Source organism: Varroa jacobsoni, unplaced genomic scaffold, assembly GCF_002532875.2.
Source record: "Varroa jacobsoni isolate VJ856 unplaced genomic scaffold, vjacob_1.0 scaffold_1193, whole genome shotgun sequence".
Taxonomy (NCBI): Eukaryota; Metazoa; Arthropoda; class Arachnida; order Mesostigmata; family Varroidae; genus Varroa; species Varroa jacobsoni.
Genome location: NW_019214095.1, coordinates 393,637 through 401,088, shown reverse-complemented (window position 1 = coordinate 401,088; position 7,452 = coordinate 393,637).

Below are 7,452 nucleotides of genomic sequence, written 5' to 3'. Positions count from 1 at the left end.
CGGGTTTGAATGGGCACGTGAAGGATAAGGATCAGGATAGGTTTGAAGTAGCTTATGTTGATCTGAAACTATGTCAAAGGCAGTTGAAATAACCTGTAGAATTTACCTTACTTCGATGTAGACTCTATTTGGGAGATCTATCGTTTTAATGGCCGTTGCTTTTTACAGGGCGTTCAAGAAAATGAGCGCGTGAGCTTTTTGGCTGCGTTTAAATCTACACATAGTAGGATATTCGATAAAAGCGTAGCTTTGAAGTACGAAATCAGTGTTTTGATAGAGAATAGCAAAACATATATATCGGCTGTTTGCCTATATATATATATATATATATATAGTCCGTTTTTATGTTATATCCGGATTATTGCTGCTTCTTTTAAATATGCGCAGACTCTCCAATTGTATAAATCAAAGCTACCTATTTCATATGAATGATCAAGCGTCGTTAAAATTATTTTACTGCTCCAGCGGCAGAGTAGTTATTTATTAGCCCTTTCATAAGCATGTACGATAGACGTTACTTCAAACTTCCCATGCAACAATCGAAATAAAGTAAATGATCAGGTTATGGGCGTATGCGCAGCCTATCTTTTATGATTCACATCATCACGGTTGCTGGGGGTCGTTTCGTTAGAAAGCATACACACAGAATACATTCTACCCATCGCGCACACATACTTATAATAATGAGACGTTCTGCCGTCAACATATTTTCGCCAGCGCGTACTTAAAGCTGATGCCTGTTTGTAGACAACTGACGTCTGGGAATCAGACGATCAATACGTTTTAGTCGCCTCCATATCCATCTGCTCGATTGTTCGGCTATGGTGCAGTCACCATGGTCACACGTTTCGCAACGCGCTTGAACCGAAGCGGTCGGAGACTCCTCCCCCGCGCTACACCGATGATGCCCTCTTACGTTACATCTGCGTGTTCAGGAGTGCTAAAGAGGTACACACAACGGGCGCATATCGTCTGATAGACAAGGAGAAATGAGGCTGAGAGAATGGAAACAGACAGACGTAAATGGTGATGAAGGGCGATGAGTAGTGGACGAATCCGTTGATTCGGCGCCGTCGACGTGTGAGCGACCACCAAGCGGCTGAGAAATTTGTCCATGGACGAAATGAGGGCGATAACGAAGTTGAAAGCAAATCGTTGCCGTTGTTCAAGGGTGAGCAGGGACGAGGCAACTAGCAAAGACAACTGAAGAACAAACGAGTCAGTGAGGTATACGTGCTAGGGAACACCCTCACGAGGTCGGTGGATCCAGTGTCGACCCGTCGAAACCGCAACAACTTCACAAGCGTTAAACATGACCATCACCAATGACAACAGCGATAGCCATAGAACCGTGGTCCTCTGTCCCGTAGATTTCTACTGCCACAGCTATGAACAGGACAGTAACGCGGTGTTGGTCTCCATCTCGTTTTGTTTGGCGATCGATGAATGACGCTACCCCACCCGCTTCGCACGCTGTCTAGTCTCGTTGTCGATGATGACGAAGATGAGGTCGAATGTCGACGACGACGACGAAGACCACGGACGTGAAGAATAGTCAACAAGAAGTTCATGGAGAAGCAGCTTAAAAAACGCGCTGCACATTAACACTGCGACCGCAACATGGTGCTCGCCATGGAACCGCACTAGGCGTATGCGTTTCACGAAGCCGAAAAGATGAAACATCAGTCGGAATAAAAAGAATTGAATTTGGCCAGTGTAACGACGGTCCGGCACAGATCGCATCGTGATAATATGGATTGGACAGAAATAAATGTAAACGAAGATGGTTGTACCGTAGAGGGCAACGCATGACAATCGCGATGGTTCATAGTTTGCTCTTCTGCTAATAAAGTTTAGGGCAGCCTCTGTTTGTCGTACCGTAATCGAACCGTGATCAGCTTGGTGGCCGTGGCCACGAACTGTTACTACCGGCACACTCAAAACGGTGCGATTCGTTATACCGAATAGCAGCAAATGTTAGGTGGAGCTCTTTACTGGATTCTTTATGTGTTGTGTGCAGAACAGCCTACTGTTGCCCCCCACCCTCCACCCCCCACTCCGCGGATGCCCTACTGCCAATAAGTTTTGGTGGAATCGACCGAAGTTCGATAGCTTGCCTTCTTGGTTGTTTAGATCAGTTGTTAAAACTAGAGATAAAGGTCGTTCACGAGTAGCAAAAAGTCGCAATGCCCAACAGTTGTACGCTTGTTAAGCATATGCCTGTTATCTTTCAGCGCAGCGTGACAGAAACCCGCGTCCTCAGAATCAATATAGTGTGAACGCCTTTGAGTCCGCTCGCGAGCCAGAATCTTGCTGAAGGTAGTACATTAAAAAGCAGTTGGAAACTACCGTATCTTTCATAGCATCATCGGCGTGACCTAACGATTGAACGTTGCACGATCCGTGGCTTCTCGAGTGCCAATGTGCTGAACCGAGGAATCTACGGTCTGCATTCAGTCCACGATAATTTACTGATAATATGTCTGCGTATTGGACGTAGGGGCGTATGCTTATTGAAATAAACATGTCTGTTTCGAGTCAATTTGATCAGTTACATGATTCAACGGTAGCGTGGTCAAGACATCAAGTACTTTCCATGTTTCTTGGATCGCCATGTTTCTTGGCGATCTTGCCTCTCCTCTACTACAGCTTTGAGTGTAATCTAATCGTAACGGTAATTTGTTGCACTTTCAGAACCACATGAAATACTTTTAGAGTTAAATAAATATAGAGCATAGTTCATAGCAATCCATCTTGACGGGGCCATCAACGGTGCACCTTAAGCTGGTAACAGGGACACGACTACGCAGGACATTCACAGTTGCATTGGAATCTGTAGGCACGATGTATATGTTACGAAAAACTTAGCGCTTTCGACTGAGGTTTTTAAACGAAGTAATATCTTATATCCTTTATCACTTGATTCTGTCCTTCAGTTGTTCCGTACTTGTTTCATTCAAGTCGCTTTTTCCGGCCGCTGTCCCGTAACAAAATACCAGCATAATCGGCTCTCTGAGTGCAAGAAAGATTAACAATTAGCAACGCAGGCCAGATAATTAATACCAAGCGGGTTACGGGTTTATCATATTATAGCTGGGCATTTTACCGTTTACTAAATGAACGTGGCTGGCCTACTCGCGCCAAATCCGAAGACCTATCTCGAGCGCATCGCCCTGATCAAGCGTAAGCTGCTTATCGTAATGCTCTGAAATACGAAATAGCCGTTGCTAACAATTATTGGCCATCGACAATACCCGGGAAGAAAGGCAGAGAACTAAAGAACCGTTCCCATATCCGCCTGATTGGGTCGGTTGCTTAATTGATATATTTCGTTAATTAGAAATGTTCAGGCTCTGTTATTGCTTTATGAGAGCCATAAAGTAAGTAATGTGGGGTGACCACAGGTGGTGGATGTATTCTGGTAGAAAATTTCTCATAATGCGAGGATATTTTTACAAATTACGGTAATTAGTTAGATAGTTAATTTAGGGCAACCATATGTAATAAAGAGGTAGGCTTGATGAGGTTGTCCGTGGCATTAATCAAATTCATTGTGCCGGTTCCTATATCAAAGTATTTTAGACAAGCTTTGTTATAGACGTGCCGTAATGGAAAAGTCTGAGCCGGTAGCTTGTTGCTTCATTCATTTCTAGACTCTACACAGCCCAAGAGCTGCGCTTCTGTAAGAGCTGATGAAGATCAGTTATTGGACGATTTTCGTTTTTGTTAGTAAAATTGATTCTGGCATAGATATCCTCAAGATATAAACAGATCCATTTTTTGTTTTTCCAAAACACACCTCTAAATATAATGATTTCGGTTAGATAGATATTATATATGGCGTTTTCAATTTCCACTCTCGTAAATTAATATATTGACTGGTTATTTACATAACGTCATTAACCAATTGCACTGACTAACGCTTCTTCTTTCGTTTGTTTCTCTGTTTCGACAGGCCGGTCTAATCTTTCTACAGAGAACAACAGAAATCCTGCTGCTGTTCTAAGATTAAGCTCCCCCAGGGGACGCGCGGCGACTTTGCCACCCCGCTGTGAGACACATTGCCACTGAGCTTCTGGCATCTTCGATTTGACTCACCCCTGAAGATTTACCTTAACGCAAAGTAGAACTCAAGCGCCAACTCGGCTAAACGTGCTATATGCCATCGCAAGCGCGCACGACAAATAAGTCACCGGGTTCATCTGTCTTTTGTCTGTGCGTACGTATTTTACGTAAACGTCAGAAGTACGATCACAAACGGTGAGAAAGAACAACACAGCTGGACGAAGAAATCAAGAAAAGAAAAAAAACGGATAGGAGAGATAAACAAAGAAAATCGAACAGAAAACTACAAATTTCGAATGGATAGAACCACAATTGTTACCATTTTGATCGGCGAAATCAGTAGTTGCCATTAACGCCTCAGGATATTAGCGGATATTATCGTGTCTCATTCAGAAAACAGCATTGCATCTTCACAATGACAATTGCATCATATGGGATGGAATAACTCAATAGACCGATCTGAGCAAGCCGCATGCGGGTAGTTGTATTCTGTCTATTTCTGTTAGAGAAAATCGAGCTAAACTCAATTTCATTCTGAACACAGATGGGCAAACCGTTGCGCCGTCTTGAAGTTGATGAAGAGTTAAAAAAAGTCTTATTTGTTGTATCATTGTTGCTATCCCACGTCGACATGCACTGTAGGATATTCTTCCTAGATTAATAGATTCAACACGCACTAATTTACTGGATTATATATATATATATATTATTTCAAACGTCAATGGCTATTGATACAGATAACTGTACGCGTGATGATACAGATAACTGTATGTTCAACGTTCTTCATCCGTGACTTTACTACGTGACGGCTAACATATTGAATCAACATAAAGATGACATTATCGTTTTGTTGTCGATAGGTTTAAATTGACCTCGTGGTCGCCTCTTCCACCGCTATTCAGGACGATGCTTTGGCTGTTGTATTCGTCTAAAAGTAGGCTCAAGTACTGCTGGCCAATGTCGGTGTCCCGCAGCCGGGAGCCATCCGCTACTAGGCAAATTCATGCTAATTCCTTCGATCCGAGAGGGTACCTCGAGTAACTTGAACAGGTGAACCGGAATGGTCATACAGCAGTAGAACTGACTGTTGACTCCAGGTCACTTCAGCGAGCTGTAACGAGCAGTCTTAAGTAGAGACGATCGGTCGTCGTTCGGCGTCTGACACTTGTTGAGATCCTTTGCCAACAATAGGGACAAATATAGCCATACGATTCGCCACGTCATTGAGCTACAGTGTCCCCGCAAAAGTAGTAGCATGATCACGTGAGTGCACACGTAGGTTCAAACCGGCTCTGAATCAGCCACTTCACATTGGAGAGAGACAACAAAACGAAACTACGTCACACGATGCGTATGAGTCAAGCATCAAGTTCAAGAAGGTTTGCCCAGCTGCCATACCTCGATCCGGCGGACGACGATAACGGCAAATACAGAAAAGCGGTACCAATAGGGTGGTGGATGAAGAAAGATATGGCTGGTTATGAAAGGATGCTTCGAGACGCCGACGTGGATAACCTGATTGTTTCTGAAACCCCGGTGACTGCTGAGATGCTCCGGATGATAGGAAATCTGCAGGGAATAATTTAACTTCGGTTGTTTAGATGTTTGGCTGTTGAAATGCTGAAATGAACCGAACTGAAAATTAATCTAGCCAAGAAAAAAAGAACGAGCTTTTTACTGGTCTTTTAGAGTTTGTGGCTTCTGATCGAGTAGGATAACATATGACTGACAAGCTCATACCATGCCCAGTCATACAGGCAACTATATACCGATCATTAAAGCATTTTTTCTTCATTGATATCTTTTTAAGCTTGGCTGAATTGGAAATAGCGCACAGCGGCTGACCAAATCAGCGCACGAAAAATTCACCATTGATTTCTTATGCCTGGCCAAAAGCGATCCGACTGTATATTTTTGAACTAGACGAATATAACCGACACGTACGACTAGCTATTGCAATCGCAGGTACACAGATTATTAAAGAAAAAAAGAAAATTATCATTACGCCTTTTTTGTCGTTTTTTGTTAATTTTTTCACTGCGTGTTTTTCCATATAGGATCAAGCTAACGATATCCGTTAGCCAAAATCTATACGCATTACGCATACATTACTCATTATGCTATGTAAGACTACTTGATACATTTAGGATAAGTCAGTCGATGCACCCCCTTTTAAATACTTAGCTGTCTCCAAGACCACCGTCGTGTGAAGCCGCTAATTTGATGACAGCTCATGCAATCGTTGTCAGTGAATCGACGTCGATGGGAAAGATTTTTGAGGGACGCCGAAGGGTGACGGCCACACACAGATATTTGACAGTTCGATGTAGGAAAAGACAGGCAGAAGGGGGCTACGTCAGGGGCTTACACATCGATAGATAAACTCATATCGAAAACCAGTAGCCGATGCCGTTCGTTGGACTTCACAAATCATCAGCGGCAGTAACATCAACAGGTCGTGCAACTAATTAGCTGACGTATGAAATACATAGGTAACAAATGCGAAATCGACTGCATTCCTGAAGTTACTCGGCGTGAATACGTCAGGCACACTCTTCAACGGCGAAAAAAACATCATCGGAGTTCAGACAGACCATCGTGGTTGTAACCTTTCATTGATTAGACGGGGGTACTCGAAATGGTTCTGGGATCTTCACATAAGCTAATGAAACTGGTTGATTCTCGATCTCGCACGAAAGTATCAAGCTGTCGCATTGCTTAATTCGTGACAACGCGCTTTCCTTTGATCTTTCGTTACGAAGTTTAACGTTTTCGTTAGATGAACGGGTGCCGCCTATTGGCGTAAGTGATAATTAAGTCAGTTCGCACTACCTGGAACGACTTCAACGGTTTCGTCACCGGTAGCAGAAAGAATGATAATTTGTTAGAGGATGGAACAAAATTATCTTAAAAATGCTTGAAAAAATGATGAAATAACCTGTGAACTGCCTACTGAAGAAGTGCTATTTCGTAGATTTGGACGAACGGATGTAAATCGTATTCTCAATAACTAAAAGGCACCCGGGTGGCAATTGGCTAGGCCATTACGTCCTATTCACTTGGCTAACTTAAAGTTATCTAGCATAGAAGATGTTCGTACTTTTACTGTTATATTTTCTCCGAACGATTCGTTGAAATTTCATCTATTTAGTTGAATTTTATCTTTTTATTCTCGCAACTCTCGTAACTCAGTCGCAACGACGTCATCTAAAATGCAGCTCTTCGATGCAAGGTTACCGGAACACCCGTGTTCTTTAAGGTGCACAGTATATATACTCATACATACAGCACATAGCAAATATCTAAATAAACGTATGAAGTTTGCATTACTAACTTGTCTGTCATGTTTTACATTGGTGTCGATAGCAAATAGCATTACAATAGAAG